Source organism: Acomys russatus, chromosome 23 (genome assembly GCF_903995435.1).
Source record: "Acomys russatus chromosome 23, mAcoRus1.1, whole genome shotgun sequence".
NCBI lineage: Eukaryota > Metazoa > Chordata > Mammalia > Rodentia > Muridae > Acomys > Acomys russatus.
In genome coordinates this window covers 57,901,445-57,918,258 of record NC_067159.1, presented here as the reverse complement: position 1 = coordinate 57,918,258, position 16,814 = coordinate 57,901,445, and the positions used below count along the sequence as shown (strand labels likewise).

At 43.1% G+C, this 16,814-nt stretch overlaps 1 long non-coding RNA gene across 1 annotated transcript; it reads left to right on the top strand.

The window, feature by feature from the left end:
• Positions 1-9: 9 nt before the first annotated feature.
• On the top strand, positions 10-4,775 carry LOC127206228 (uncharacterized). Its single transcript, XR_007832784.1, has 3 exons — positions 10-316; positions 1,342-1,382; positions 4,643-4,775. It is a non-coding gene; the product is annotated as an uncharacterized LOC127206228 (long non-coding RNA).
• Positions 4,776-16,814: the final 12,039 nt, after the last annotated feature.

Here is a 16,814-nt window from a genome sequence, read left to right as displayed (position 1 = left end):
GGGGTGACGCAGGCCTCCTGACCGCGAGCCTGGAGCCGCCGTACGGAGACGACGCCCGAGAACCCGCCACCCGAACTGTGGCTGTGCCCCGATGAGGCTTCACCGCGTTCCCGCGCAGGCGCCCTGCGGACAGCCCGGCCCGGCGGCCATCATGGCGCCGCAGGCGTAGCAGAGGCCTTTATAGGCTGAAGGACCCAGAAGAAGGCACTTCCGCTTCCGGGGCGGGGCCAAGGGGCGCGGACGCGGAAGTGACTCGACCTGGACTCGGAAGCCTGAGCCTGCTTGTTGCCTAGGGTTTACTGGGGCGAGCTATAAGGTGGGCGGTTCGAGTCTTTGGAGAAGATATTTAATTTTTATTTTATTTATTTTTATTTTTTTGGACAGAATATGAGGCTTAGCCCACGTTGCCCCGGACATTGGTGTTTCGTCCAGACCAACTTCGAACCTCAGAAACACCTACTGAAAAAAAAAACACCAGGCTTTTTTTTTTTTTTCCCCTGTGAGAACATGGTCTAACTTTTAGCTCCACTTGGCTTAGAAATCCTTGTGTAGCCAGGCCGCTTAGTATTTGGATGGAAAAGTCGTATTGATAAAGGAGGACAACTCTCCTTATGGGGATGTTTAAAAACTTAGCTTTAAAAATATATGTGTAAGAGTTAAGCCTTGTACACATGAGAACCATCCAAAAGTTTTAGAAATAAGACGTCAATATTGATACAATTACCGGTGTCATCTGATTCCAACTCACTGCCTTTCCCCAGATAAGACCCTGGCCCTTTGAGTTTATTCTCATGGTTTATAAAAGATTTATTTCATGTACTGTATGTGTTACAATGTAGTTTTTAAAGTGAGAAATAGGGGTAATTTGTTGCTATAGAGGATTGTTTTCAGTTCAACATTGTTTCTGAATTTGCAGGTAACTGCATGTAGCTCACCTATATTTCAGTTACACAGTTAAAAATTCTTTATTGTGACAGTTAAGCCCCAAACCTGCAGTTTATCACAACACTCATGCAAAAATTCTTACAGTTAGCCCCCAAACTCTGTGTTTTGCCATTGTGATCAATACTCATGTGAAAGAGTGGTTCTGCCATTTTCATTAGAAAGGTTTTCTAGCATATAGCTCATATCTAGGAGAAAAAAAAGTTAAGCTATGTTTTAGTTTTAATGTCTAACACCTTTGGTAATTATAACAGCCTGGTCATCTCAGTTGGAAGCTCTTGGTTGTACTTTAATAGTTGTCAGTGCCTTCCCAGTTATTTTGTATTCTGTAATCACTGATTTCTCCCCCACCCCTTGGATTTTTATCTTGGGTAATGTGGAATTTTTCTTTTCTTTTAGCAAGTAATCCTTGGGCTGGCACCACAGGCTCAGTCTTGCATGTGAGTACTGGTTCTATATCAGTTAGCTCCTCAACATTTGCTGTGCTTTTAAAAACATTGTATATGGGTGTTTTGTCTGCATGTATGTTTGTGTACCACATGCATGCTGGATGCCCTCAGAGTCCAGGAGAAGGTGTGGGTCCCTTGGAACTGGGGTTACAGATAGTTGTGAGCCACCATGTAGCACCTCTGGAAGAGTAGTCAGTGAGTAATCTTAACCACTAGAGCCAACTCTCGAGCCCCTGCTGTGCTATTTGAGTCTGTCCTATACACAAACACTTGGAGTGTACCGTAGCAGTTCTTTTAACTGTAGTCCATTACATCAGCTATTTCCATCCTGCTTTGATTTTGTTCTGCACCTGATCAGCTGATACATAAGCCCAGAAATGGTGTGGGTTCATACTAGATTTGGAGGGCGCACTTTTCCATCCATTTCCCCCTTAGATTCCTCCCACATACTCTTGTAGTGTGTCCTTTTTGTGGTAATATGAGGTTCCCTTGGAGTGTTAGCAGCTTATCATAGCTGTAGCATTTGACTAGGGCCCCAACATGGTGAAGTTGTGTGAGAAAAGAGAAAGGTGTGGGTTGATTTTTACCCCCAAGGCTACAGAGACTTCCTTTGCTCTGTGTTATACAGACGTATAGTTTGTCTGCTCTCATTCTGGTTGAGAAGGAGTGGTGATTAAGTATTTCCTCGCAAACTGGTAGCTCATAGATGTGTGTTTCCTCAGATCCTATGGCTTGAAACAATGTGGTTTTTCTTTTATTAATTCAGTTACTACTAATTGTGCTGATATTGCAGATTTACCAGCTTCACTGCCAGCTACAAGAGGAAATAGCAAAGCTAAGTGAAGCAACCATTAACAAATGCACACCACTAAGCTTTGGCTTTCTGCTGCAGTTTGCCCACAGATGAGGCTGTGTTTTATCCAAGTTTTCCTTGTGGTGAATGGGAAAACAAAGCAGCAGTGAGCCAGCCCCCATCCTCTGTTGCTGCAAGTTAGGGAAGTGCAAATTAAAACCACAATGTGGTACATCAAAGTGCACAAAGAGAAGCTTATACTACCAGGAGTTAGAGGACAGCTAAAGTCCACATCAATTGCACGCATGTGTCCTCAGCATTGACATGGTCTCGCTGACAGTATTTTGGTTTCAGCATGCTGTGAGTATACTACCCAGGGGACATCATAGCTGAACTTTTCTTAATCTAATGCTATTTGGTATGCTTGCGATTCTGGATAGTAACAGTGAGCTAAGATGCACTGGAAGAACTTAAAAACACTTGTCGGTCAGTCAGAACAAATGCATGCATACACTATGCCCCTGAAACTCCTCAGGGTGTTTCCTAAGCCCTGTGAGTGCTTCTACTGAAGACATGTACAGCGGTGTTTGTAACTTGGCTCCTCATGATGCTCCCAGTGGGAAGTTTCCTGACTTTATCAATGGTAGCCTGAGTAAACAGATAATCACACAGTTGTTTAGCGGAAGACAGCATGCAACACTTAAGAGTAACGTCAAAGCTGCGTTGACACCATGCATGTGTCACCCACAAGCACAGTATTGAAGAATACAGACACAAAATGGAAAAGTCTATATTATTTATGTTAAGTGTAATAACTTCAGAATTAGTCTCATACAGTGGCTATCATTGGGGAGGAGCTACTGATGGGAGCTAGTGAGTGGCATGCAATTACTGTAATAAAGGAGTAACTGCAGTTGGTGAAGCTACTAGGAGACTCAACAGAAAAGTTCCCTACAGTGCATCTGAGATGGAGTAGGCACAACTTGAGAGTGGCTTATGATAGCCCAGGATGGGTCCAGGGTTCTGGCCTGCCCACTCTACACTGCTGATCTTTGGAGAAATCACCCTTGTGGAGCTGTGTGTGGACTCTCCCTGTTCCCCAGAGAGGAACAGGTAGTTCTAGGTTCCTTCAGTTTGCCCCTGCATCCATTGTTTTTGCCATCCAGGGCTCCAAATGGCATGTTGGTTACTCTTGTCCCTTGCCAGGGCTTTTCTTGTGGCAGTGCAAAACCAGCTTTCCCCCTTTACACCATATCTTTTCCTGCTTTTAATTGGCACAGCTTCAGCCTGCTTTCCTGGGTGGTTGAAAGTTTTGTTCAAACAATGGGCATTGCTTACCCTAAGGAGACTGCTTCATGACTTGCCCAGGGCCCCTCACCTGCCCTTGCTGCTGGTGACTATGGGAGAGAGGCAGGCTCCCAGCTGGCTTTTCAGTGTTCGGATTCCAGAGATGCCATGAGGGGGCCCAGAAGGGTTAGAAGATGTGTGGACAGAAGATGGGTTGCTTTGTAAATGCTATGATTCTATAATGTTGCAATATGCAAACAGCATTTATGTGTTTGTGCAACAAAGCATAACATGTTTCCTGGGTCCTCTTCCACAAACACATTGACAACGCCGTGAGGGCCACGGGACTGTGGCTCGCAGACTGCACAGTGGATGCTGTGGGTTATGAGTAGTGACACAATAGGCTCTGAACAGATGGCATCAGGGAGGCAAAGAGGCAAAGCATTTAACTAAAGAAGACTGCAGAGAGTAAGTTACAGTGACCAACAGTGTCACCACCCTTTCCTTAAAGTGAGATCTATGAGATTAGCCAAGGATGGCATTTGTGACAAAAACACAAACAGGTTCCTCCTGGGAACAGGGAATGTTTTCTTGTGCATCAGCTGGACAATAAATAGCCATACAGAACATTTTCTCACCCCAAATACTTTTCAACACGTTGCTACTCCTCAGGTGGGCCCATAACTTGTACTTTTATATTCAAATTGTTGTTAGAGAGATGTCCTCTCTAGTCACCTCAAAATGTTTTGGGTACTTCTGCTTGGCAGTCTACACTCCTTTTTCTGCAGATCCCAGTATTATATCTTAGCTGTACCTTTATATTCCCAAAGGTTCTAGAGTGCTGGTCCGTTTCCCTGTGCACAAGCCATGTGGGAAAACCACAAAGGGAAAGGTAGCTTGTATTGGCTGTGCATGTGTGTGTGTATGCTGAGTATCAATTCAACACGAAATTAGTGGCACAGACAGCACATCTATATCTCTTAGCTTTTGTGGCTGAGAAGGCTGGGGGGCTTAGTTGGAGTTGCTTCTCAGTGTCTCATTGTGCATGTACCAAGGTGTAGATTTCTATTTGTAATCCCAGCTGAAGCTTGGCATCATCTTGTGAGCTATTCTGCTTGCTGGTTCTATGGAGCTCAGTCCACGAGTATTGAGGTCATCGTTTTCTTTGCAGATACTGGCCAGCTCTTTCTCACAGCTCCTAGAGACGGACATCAGACGTGCATTCCGTGGCCGTCGGACACCATGGAGCTTATTGCTCCGAAGCCCACAGGAGAGCTTCTCCCAATCCTGCTGCTGCTTCTGCTGCAGCTGCTCACAACCGCTATTGTTGTTGCTCGAGTCTTATATTCCATGTGATGCCGGAGGTGAAATGATTCCACCGCTTTTGGTACATTACATAACCTAATAAAAAGAGGGTCATCCCATTATACTCCCAAACCCTGTCTAGACTCAGGGCGAGGTTATAATCCAGGGCATCAGGAATCTTAGGAGCCATTTTTAGGTCTTGCCAACCATGGCTCTTGAATGGTAACTGCTGCCAGTATGTGAAACCCCTCTTAAACTGATTGTCCACTTTTTTTTCTTTGGTATTCTCTTGAGAACTCGGCCACTAGTTTATTAGTGTGCTTAGAAAGTATGAATCTACATGGACACTCATATGTCTCACAGACTTCAAGATACACCTCTGAGCATATTATGTCACATGGTCTGTTCTTTAGAATTTAAAATAAGTGTGACGTAAAAGTGATCCAACTGTGCACTTAGTATACTTTATAACTGACATTTCAGAAAGTCAGTGGGTAGGAGACTGGGGTGCACTCAACATGCGTGCACATTTCTTAACTCACCAGTCTAACTGCCCTTTTCCCCATTCTGTAGGAATCACTAGAACTTATTTGCCAGCTGGTGTTTCAGAGTCCTTTATAAATTAATTATAGTATTTACTAGCCATGTGGAGGTGGAAAAATCTAATTAGGTCAAGGAGGCTGGCCCTGCTGGAGACTGAAAAGCAAGGCAGGCTAAGGTGTCAGCTGCAGATCCCCTGTTGTGCTTTCTTGAGTACATGGGGGAAGGCTGTGCAGTGGAACAACAGAAAGGACAAATAAAAATTTACAGTTAAAATAATAATTTTGGTGAAAATGATTGAAGTTGTCCATCATAAGTGAATGAACAAACAGAATTAAAATACCGTTTAGCTGACAAAGCCCATCTCAGGTGTTTCATTGCAGTGTAAGAACTGGGTGTGAGGTGCTGAAAGCACAGTTGTTCGTCAAGTTGCTCAGGAATACAGATTGCTCTAGGTAAGAGAATTGTATCACAGTCTCCTACAGGTGTGCAGAGGTGAAAGCACATCTGTGTAAGGGCAAGAAATTGGGTTTTAGGCAGACTCAAGGGTAGGGAAGGTAAATGCATTGACATTAGTGCATCACGTGTGTCAGAACTTGATTAAGTAGACTCTATCCTTAAAGGGAACGCAGGGCAGGTGTGAGCCTCAGGCTCTGATCTTGGAGGCATTGCCTGAGAATGAATCTCTAGGATTGCTGAGTCCTCTCCCACCAGAACCCTCATCCTGTCACACTTTCCCTAGTCTCCTCAAAACTTTTTGTTTTTGTTTTATAAAATACCTTTGAGAAAACACTGATGTAAATAATCTAGTTTAACATTCATATTCTTATATGTTTTTTTTTATCAGAAATAAAATCTTAGAATCGGGGGTCAAAAGCCTCAAAATTTCCTAAGGCCAAAGAGTGACATAAGCAAATGACTGAAGGCCCGAGTTAGACATCAGGGAATGAGAGAGACTGAGAAACTCTTTGAGGGCAGGAAAACTTGACAATAAATGCTGTTTTAGCCAAAGAAAGGGTGACAGCTGGATTATTACATCAGGCCAGAAGTTGCTCCCATTTCCTGCCTGTACAGTTCAGTTGTGTTTAGAATTTTGTGGTGGAGTTTAGCAGAGAAGTGGACCTAAGAGCAGGAGACAGTGGAAGACCCTGTAGGTGAGCAATGCTCTTCTTCACCTGAGCGTGGTGGGGCGGCCCTGGCCAGCATCCCCTGGGCTCATTGTCTCCGGGGGCCCTGTGTAGTCTGAGAGCAGCAGAGCAGTTGGAGACTTCACAGCCTGAAACTAGAGGGGAACAGGCGAACTGTAGGGATTCACACCATCGGTGCCCCAGAGCTTCTTGTCAGCACTGGAGCAGAGTGGTCAGCTTCTTGTTGGCATGGGAGAGGTCAGCTTCCCCTGGGACTGGCCTGCTCTAGCACCCCCCACCCCAGGTGCTTCTCATATCTGCCTGTCACCTCGGGCTCAGCTCTGGATTCCTGTCCTATGCAGCACAGTCATAGGATCGAGTCTCCGGATGAGAAAGAGGAAGAGTAGCTGCCCTAGGCGATATACTTCCTTTCCTCGAAGGGCACCCCAAGGGAAAGAAAAGCAAGCTGGCAGCCCTGTTAGATCCGCTGGTCAGCAGAAAACACAGCTAAACGGGAGAACAGGTCTTTTTGTTTGCTTTGTTGTTTGGTTGGTTTTGTTGTTCTTGTTTTAGATGTCTGATTCTCATCGCAACCGTAGGAAGGAAGTATTGTTATTCTCCTTTTCCAGATGAAGGAATCCAGGTTCCTTCCTTGGAAGAGCATTCTTCCAAGGCGATAAGGCTGGAATGCAGATAGAGACATAGTCTTAACATGCAACTCAGCAATGCGCATGCCCAGATCCCTTGGGAGCCCCGGAAGCCAAACTCTGTGTCTAATAATGCTGGGCTGTTGCTCCCCACTTCTAACCTTTATAAATTACATCTCCACTGCAGTTTCCCCTTGCTCCTCTCCTCTGACCCCCACCTCCCCTCTCCCCCAAATTCTCTCTTCCTCTGTTTCCTTAAGAAGAGGGTAAGATACCAACCTCCCAGGGACATCACCAAACATGACGTGTCAAGTTGCAACAAGACTAGGCATATAACCTCATATTAAGGCTGGACAAGGCAACTCAGTAGGAGGAAAAGGGTCCACAAAACATGCAAAAGAGTCAGAAACAGCCCCCACTGCTAGGATTCCCACAACAAGACCAAGATACACAACCACATCATTTATGCATAAAACCATCATCCAGGCTCCCTGATTGTCAAGTCAGTCACCGTGAGCCCCTAAGAGCCCTGGTTAGTTGATTCTGTGGATTTCCTTGTGCTGTCCTTGACCCTCTGGCTCCTACAATCCTGCCTCCCCACCTTCTGCAGGATTCCCTGAGCTCCACCTAATGTTTGCCTGTGGGTCTCTGTATCTGCTCCTGCTAGTTGCTAGATGAAGCCTTTCTGATGAGGATTATTCTAGGCACCTGTCTATGAGTATATAGAAATTATTTTGTTGACTTTATTTATGGCTATCCAGCCTCTGGTTCCTGTCCTTTCTGGGCTCCTTCTTGTGTCAAGGGTCTCAAGCTTGACCAATCATTGGTTGGCCACTCCCACCTATACCTTTACCACCTGCTCCAGCTTGCACATCTTGCAGGAAGGACAAACTGCAGGTCACAGGTTTTGTGGTTGGGTTGGCGTCCTAGTCCCTCCACTGGAAGCCTTGCGTGACTTCAGAAGATGCCCAGTTCAGGCCACATATTCCCCATCACTAGGAGTCTTTGCTAGGGTCACTGTCATAGATTCCTGGGATTTTCCATTGTACTAGGTTTTGACCTCACTCCTTAAATGCACCCCACCCCCCAGTTCCAGTTCCAATTGTGTCCCCTAATACTACCTCGATACCTAATCAGGAGGGATTTTTAAAAAATCACTTTGCATCCTTATACCAACCTCTTCCCCTCCTCTGCCCAGTCCCACTCTCATGCTCTCCTCTCTCTATCCTTCCTCTACCTCTTTTCAGAGAAGCGGGGCCCCAGGGGTACCAACCCACTCTGGCTAGCACCTCAATCTCAGCAGGACTGAGTAATCCTCTCCCACTTGAAACCCCACAAGGTAGCCCAGCTAGGAGAAAGGGATCCAGTGGCTGGCAACAGCATCAGCCCTACTCCTGTTGTCAGAGGAGCCACATGATGACCATGCTGGACATCTGCTACATCTGTGTGGGAGTCTAGGTCCAGCCCATAGAAGCTCTTTGGTTGGTGGTTCAGTCTCTACGAGCTCCTATTGGCCCAGGTTAGTTTACTCTGTAGGTCTTCTTGTGTTGTCCTTGACCCCTCTGAATATCTCAATCCTTCCTCCCACTCTTCCACAAAACTTCCTCAGCTCAGCCTATTGTTTGGCTGTGAGACCCTGCATCTACTCCCATCAACTGCAGGATGAAGTCTCTCAGAAGACAGTCATTGGTTTGACAGTTCCTCAATTTCTACTCCATCTCTATCCCTACATTTCTTGTAGGCAGAAAAAGTTTGAATCTAAGGTTTTATGGGTGGATTGGTGTCCCCTTCCTCCACTGGAAGTCCTACCTGGCTACAGGAGGTGGTGACTTCAGACTCCATATCCCTCACTGCTAGATGTCTCAGATAAGGTCACCCCCATAGCTTCCCAGAAGTCTCCCTGTCCCAGAGCAGCTCCCCTGCCTATTTCCTCCCTTCCTCTCTCCCTCCCTCCTTCTCTCTCTCCCTCCCTCCCTCCTTCCCTCGCTCCACCCTCTCTCCTTCCCTCCCTTCATCCTGCTCTCCCCACACCTGATGCTCACCCCTGCTGCCCTCCCTTCCCTCTCTCCACACAGCTTCCTCCTTTCGTCTACTTCAGATGTCTATTTTATTTTCCTCTTTTGAGTGAGATTTGGGGATCCTCACTTGGGCCCTCCTTGGCTTCTTTGTATCTGTGGATTGCAGCATGCCTAACCTGTACATTATGGCTAACGTCCACTTACAAGTGAGTACATACCATGCGTGTCTTTCTGAGTCTGGTCACTCAGGATGATCTTCTCTAGTTCCATCTATTTGCCTGCAAATTGAAAGATTTTTTTTCTTTAATCCAGAACACTTTCCTAGGGCAAGTGTTAATTTTAGTAAGTTTGGAATCTGTTGTCTTATGGAACATGGTTACCCTGGAGGATGTTATGGGATGTCACACCACTGTCCAACTCTGATGTGTAAAATAGTGATGTTTCAGAAATCATATGCTCCCACTTTGTGAAATAGGATGCAAAACTTCTATTGAAAATTTGTACATTATTATAGATCATAGAAAGGTAGGGCCTGGAAGCCACCAGCAATGTTTCAGAACTTTCTCTGCTCTGTCTTTGTCTCTTGACTGCCTGCACTCCTGAAGTGATGAGTCAAGTTTGAGGCTATCTTTGGTTCTTTAGGACTGGTTTGAAGGCTAATCCAGGAAATATCAGTTAGAATGTAGCGTTCCCTAGGATTTGTTTAGGGACACTGGGAGAGTTCTGTCTTCAGTAGAGTTCCTCAACTGATATACATGAACATGTGAAACCTACTGTATAGAGCGTTTACCTACAGAAGCTATGCAGAGACTGTAAGAGCTGATAGATGAAATCAAGAGAGAGGAGGAGGAAGGGGAGTGGGAGAGGGAGGTTTGAATATAGCATTTGAATTTCCGACTTTAGCGTTGCATAACTCACGTCTGTTCATTGGACGTTCTAGTCACATGAACCAAATTAGAGCATTGTATTTTGGTTTAAACCCAATTGCACAGGATTCTGTAACCAGAGGCCACAAATTCTGATTAATGTTACAACAGCATTTCAAACTGGCTGCACTGGGAGGGTCTGAGGACTCAGGACTCAGTAGTATGCTAGGCAGGGATGGATCTCAGAGTGAGGGTTTACATATTGTGAATCTTCCCTCCAACCATGAATACATGTCACATCTAGTCACACATACCTATTACTGAGTTTTAAATAAGATTGCAGACATTCTGGTAATAGTTTAAGCATCTTACCCAATCTACTTATGAAGGAATATTCTTCCGTATTCTTTTGCTAGCTTTACCTTAGTGTGAACTCATTTGGGGCAGTGTAACCAGGTAACATAGGATGTTTTTATAAATTTGGCTTCGAATTGGGAAGCAAAACTCTAACAATTACTTTTTTAGGTTTTAATTATCTATGTGAGTATCTCTAGGGGATGGACTTTACCTCCATAGCTGCAGCGCCTGGAGCATGGTCGATACTCAATGCTTTTGGAACAAAGAAGAATTTTACTGTTTACTATCACTGAGCAGTATGCATCTACTGTGCGTGAAACTGTCTTCCACATGTGTGCTATTTTGCTTGGCGTGAGGCAAGTTGCTGCACTTACAGCATTTACAGCTGGCTCCCATTGTCCCAGTTTGGTGAGCGGTTAAAATCCTGCCACTAGAGACCTCACTCTGCCTCCTGAGAGCTTTGCAACCTCAGTTCAGGTCCAAGCACCACCTCCCAGCCTCCTTGCCTGGCTACAGGAATGGATGGATCCAGCTGTAGGCAGTGAGCACTGTATGCAGAGCAGCTGAGTGGGGAGCATCTGGACACAGCTAAGGGCCAAGCAAGCGCTTGCTATCCCTGTCATCATTGCTGTCTCTGGACCACATGCTCATCACTCTATGACTGTGCAAATTTTAAATGAGAAATTCTTACAAAAATGCCTGACAGCTGCACACAATTAAGCACACACACAGCCATAGCCCCTGTAATGTTTGCGTAAACAGGTACCACTCTAACCCAGGCTGCACTCGTTTGAGTGATTGATCCTGAGCGGGTTATATAACGTCTAGGATCACCTGTAATAAAACGAGAATAATGATAGCATCCACTTCCTAATGTGGTTTGAGGTTTAGTTACTGAGGTGCCCTAAAGTAATAAAGGCAACAGCAGGCGAGCAGCATGCAGCCAATAAGCCTGAGCTGTCAGTACTGCTCTGAGCCTCAACCACTGACAGTGGTGAAAGTGGTTACATCTACCTGTCCAGGCTGCAATGTAGATAAGATGTGACAGAACTCATGAACATAGCTAGTAAGTGGTGGGTACTTGACACATGCCAGCCTTCTTTTCCATTTTTATGATTCAGGGGACAACCCAGAATTTTATGATGCCTTGGGGTTGCCCATGAGTATTGACCTCATTTTTGTGTGGTAATAGGACAGAGAAGATCAGGTGGAATTTTACCAATGATACATTTTAAACATTGTTAGTTAAGTAAATACCATTCAATGGATTAAGTTATTGTCTGGATTTCTTCTAAAGGCTGCTTGGTCAAGAAATATGCAATACTTCTTGATTCTTTTGATGCTGATCACAGACATGTTGCCTTGCTCTCTGTAAAGAATGATAGAAGAATAGATTATTCTTTCAAGACTTTTGGTGGCATTCCCCGGCACACACTCTATGGGAGCTGCAGGAAGGTGCTGTCAATCACAGGGTGGGAAAGGAGCTCAGGATGTCATTACTTACGCTTTACTTCCACGACTTACACCTGAAGAATTCTAATAAGCGTCCCCTTTGGAGCAGCTGGCACTCTGCACAGTGCAAGGCTCGCCAAGCCTTTCCTTGTCTCAAACTGACTTGTCTTCATGGCTCTATTGGTCAAAGTCTTAAATGATGTGAGAGCCTTTGGTAAGACTATAATTGGTTGAAACACTTTTTTTTTTGATAATTCACTTCTGCATTTTATTTTGTACAAACACTCACAAAATAAAATCCTAATGTTGTTCAAGACTTTGAAGGATTTGTCTCCAAAGACTTAAACTATTTTCAAATGATTTTGTATTATACATACAACTTTAAATGTATTTAAAGAAATATCACATTATAGTTTGCATTTTCTTTTTTTCCATTTTATTATTTTATTCATATTACATCTTGATTGTTAGCCCTTCCCCTGTTTCCTCCCATTCTTCCCTCCCTCCCACTCCCCCCCTTCTCCCCTCCCCTATGTCTGTGATTGAGGGAGACCTCCTCCCCCTATATATGCTCTTAGAATATCGAGTCTCTTCTTGGTAACTTGCTATCCTTCCTCTGAGTGCCGCCAGGCCTCCCTGTCCAGGGGACATGGTCAGAAAAGGGGCACCAGAGTTCGTGTGAGAGTCAGATCTCACTCTCCACTTAACGGTGGAGGATATCATGATCGTTGGCTAGGTCTTGGTAGGGGTTCAAAATTTAATGCCTATATTCTGCTTGGCTGGTGCCTTAGTTTGAGGAGGACCCCAGGACCCAGATCTGCCTGTCATAAAGTTCTTCTTGTAGGTTTGCAGGACCCTGTGGATCCTACTATTTCCTTATTCTTCCATGTTACTCTCGCCTAAAGTCTCAGTAGGATGTCCTCTCCTCTGACCCACTTTCTTGGTAAGTAAAGTTTTTCATGGTACGTATCCCTTGGACTAGTGTTTTGATATAAGTGAGTATATATCATTTGTCTCTTTTTGCTTCTGGGTGAACTCACTCATTATAATAATTTCTAGATCAATCCATTTGTCCACAAATTTCGGGAATTCCTTGTTTTTAATAGCTGAGTAGTATTCCATGGTGTAAATGTACCACAGTTTCTTAGTCCATTCTTCTACTGAGGGACACTTAGGCTGTTTCCATGTTCTGGCTATTATGTATAAAGCAGCTATGAACATGGTTGAGCATATGTCCCTGTTGTGTGATAGGGCATTTTCTGGGTATATTCCAAGGAGAGGGATAGCTGGGTCTTGAGGAAGCCCTATTCCCATTTTTCTGAGAAAGTGCCAGATAGCTTTCAAAGTGGTTGTACTAGTTTGCATTCCCACCAGCAATGAAGGAGTGTTCCTCTCTTTCCACATCCTCGCCAACACGTGGTGTCATTTGAGTTTTTGATCTTAGCCATTCTGATAGGTGTAAGATGGAATCTCAGTGTCGTTTTGATTTGCATTTCTCTGATGACTAACGAGGACAAGCATTTCTTTAAGTGTTTCTCGGCCATTTGATATTCCTCTGCTGAGAATTCTCTGTTAAGTTCCAAGCCCCATTTCACAATTGGGTTGTTTGGTTTTGTGGTGTTTAATTTCTTGAGTTCTTTATATATTTTGGATATTAAACCGTTGTCAGATGAAAGGTTGGTGAAGATCTTTTCCCAGTCTGTAGGCTGTCGCTTAGTTCTACTGACAGTGTCTCCTGCCTTACAGAAGCTTCTCAGCCTCATGAGGTCCCATTTATTAATTGTCGACATTAAGGCCTGGGCTGTTGGTGTACTGTTCAGGAAGTTGTTTCCTGTGCCTATGTGTCCCAGGCTCTTCCCCACTTTTTCCTCTAACTGAATTAATGTCTCTGGTTTTAGGTTGAGGTCTTTAATTCACTTGGACTTGAGTTTTGTGACAAATAAGGGTCTAATTGCATTTTTCTACATGTAAACATCCAGTTAGACCAGCACCATTTGTTGAAGATGCTATTATTTTTCCATTGAATAGATTTGGCTTCTTTGTCAAAAATCAAGTGAGCAAATGTGTGTGGATTCATTTCTGGGTCTTTAATTCGATTCCATTGATCCACCGGCTTATTGCTTTGCCAGTACCATGCTGTTTTTATTACTGTTCCTCTGTAGTACAGCTTGAGATCAGGTATGGAGATCCCTCTGGAGGATCTTTTATTGTATAGGATTGTTTTTGCTATTCTGGGTTTTTTATTTCTCCATATGAATTTGAGAATTGATCTTTCAATATCTTCAAAATATTTTGTGGATATTTTGATAGGGATTGCGTTGAATCTGTAAATTGCTTTTGGTAAGATGGCCATTTTTACTATGTTGATTCTCCCAATCCACGACATCTTCTGATGTCATCTTCAATCTCTTTCTTCAGAGGTTTGAAGTTTTTTTTTAATAAGTCCTTCACTTGCTTGGTTAGAGTTACTCCTAGATATTTTATATTGTTTGTGGCTATTGTGAAGGGAGTAGTTTTTCTAATTTCTTCCTCTGCCTGTTTGTTATTTGTATACAGGAAAGCTACTGACTTTTGAGTTTATTTTGTATCCTGCCAACTTGCTGAAGGTGTTTATCAGCCGTAGGAGTTCTCTGGTGAAATTTTGCGGGTCACTTATATACACTATCATATCATCTGCAAATAGGGATAATTTGACTTCTTCCTTTCCCATTTGGATACCCTTGATCTCCTTTTGGTGCCTTATTGCTCGGGCTAGAACTTCAAGAACTATATTGAAGAGATATGGGGACAGAGGACAGCCTTGTCTGGTTCCTGATTTTAAAGGGATTTCCTTGAGTATCTCTCCATTTAATTTAATGTTGGCTGTTGGTTTGCTGTATATAGCCTTTATTATGTTTAGATAAGTGCCTTGTATTCCTGATCTCTCCATAACTTTAAACATAAATGGGCGTTGGATTTTGTCAAATGCTTTTTCTACATGTAAAGAGATGATCATGTGGTTTTTTTCTTTCAGTTTGTTTATATGATGGATTACATTGATGGATTTCCATATGTTAAACCATCCCTGAATGCCTGGAATGAATCCTATCTGGTCATGGTGAATGATGTCTTTGATATGCTGTTGTATTCACTTTGCGAGTATTTTGTTGAGTATTTTTGCATCAATGTTCATAAGAGAAATTGGTCTGAAATTCTTTTTTTGTTGTTGTTGGGTCTTTGTGAGGTTTAGGTATCAATGTGACTGTGGCCTCATAGAAGGAATTTGGTAGTATTCTGTCCATTTCTATCTTTCGGAATAGCTTGAATAGTATCGGTATTAGCTCCTCTTTGAAGGACTGGTAAAATTCTGCACTGAAACCATCTGTCCCTGGGCTTTTTTTGGTTGGGAGACTATCAATGGTTGCTTCTATTTCTATAGGCGAAATAGGGCTATTTAATTTGTTTATCTGGTCTTGGTTCAATTTTGGCAAATGGAATCAGTCGAGAAATTTGTCCATTTCCCTTAAATTTTTGAATTTTGTGGCATAAATGCCTTTAAAGTAGGTTCTTACGATTCTTTGTATTTCTTCGGTGTCTGTTGTTATGACTCCCATTTCATTTCTGATTTTGTTAATTTGGTTAGTGTTTCTCTGTCTTTTAGTTAGATTGGCTAACGATTTGTCTATCTTGTTAATTTTCTCAAAGAACCAGCTCTTGGTTTTGTTGATTCTTTGGATTGTTCTCTTCGTTTCTAATTTATTGATTTCAGCCCCGAGTTTGATTATTTCTAGGCGTCTACTCCTCTTGGGTGTTTCTGCTTCTTTTTTTTCTAGAGCTTCCAGATGTGTTGTTAGGTTGTTTATGTGGAATGATTCCTTTTTCTTTTTGAAGGCGCTTAGTGCTATGAATTTTCCTCTTAGCACTGCTTTCAATGTGTCCCACAAATTTGGGTATGTTGTTCCATCATTTTCACTGAATTTCAGGAAGTCTTTTATTTCTTCTCTTATTTCTTCCGTGACCCATGTGTCATTAAGTAGAAAGTTGTTTAGTTTCCATGTGTTAGTATGCCTTTTGTTATTTCTGTTGTTGTTGAAGTCCAGCCTTAGACCATGGTGATCTGATAAGATACAAGGTATTATTTCAATCTTCTTGTATCTATTGAGGTTTGCTTCATGACCAACTATGTGATCAATTTTAGAGAACGTTCCATGGGGTGCTGAGAAAAAGGTATAATCCTTTGCATTTGGGTGGAAAGTTCTGTAGATATCTGTTAGATCCATTTGATTCATGACATTGGTTAATGAGGTTATTTCCCGGCTTAGTTTTTGAATCAAAGATCTATCCTTGAGTGAAAAAGGGGTGTTGAAGTGTCCCACTATTAATGTGTGGGTATCGATGAGTGGGGCAAGCTTTATTAATAACTCTTTTACAAATGTGGGAGCCCTTGTATTCGGAGCATAGATGTTCAAAATTGTGATGTCTTCTTGGTTGACTTTACCTTTGATGAGTACGAAGTGTCCATCCTCATCTCGTTTGATTAATTTTGGTTGAAAGTCTATTTTATTAGATATTAGAATGGCTACCCCAGCTTGCTTCTTGTGACCATTTACTTGGAATATTTTTCCCCAACCTTTTACTCTGAAGCAATGTCTGTCCTTGTGGTTGAGATGTGTTTCTTGAATGCAGAAGAATGTTGGGGCATGTTTATGCATCCACTCCGTTAGTCTGTGTCTTTTTATTGGAGAGTTGAGACCATTGACATTGAGAGATATTAATGACCAGTGATTGGTAAGTCCCTTCATTTTTAGTATTTGTAACAGTCGAGATTTTGTGAGGTTGTGATTTTGCAATGGTATATTTACCTATTTCCTATGTAGTTTTGGTTGTAGTTTGACTAGTTGGGGTGGAGTTTTCCTTCTAATAGCTTCTGTAAAGCCAGATTTGTGGCTAGGTACTGTTTGAATTTGTTTTTGTCATGAAATAACTTGTCTTCTCTGTCAATGGTTATTGATAATTTTGCTGGATATAGTAGTCTTGCCTGGTATCTGTGTT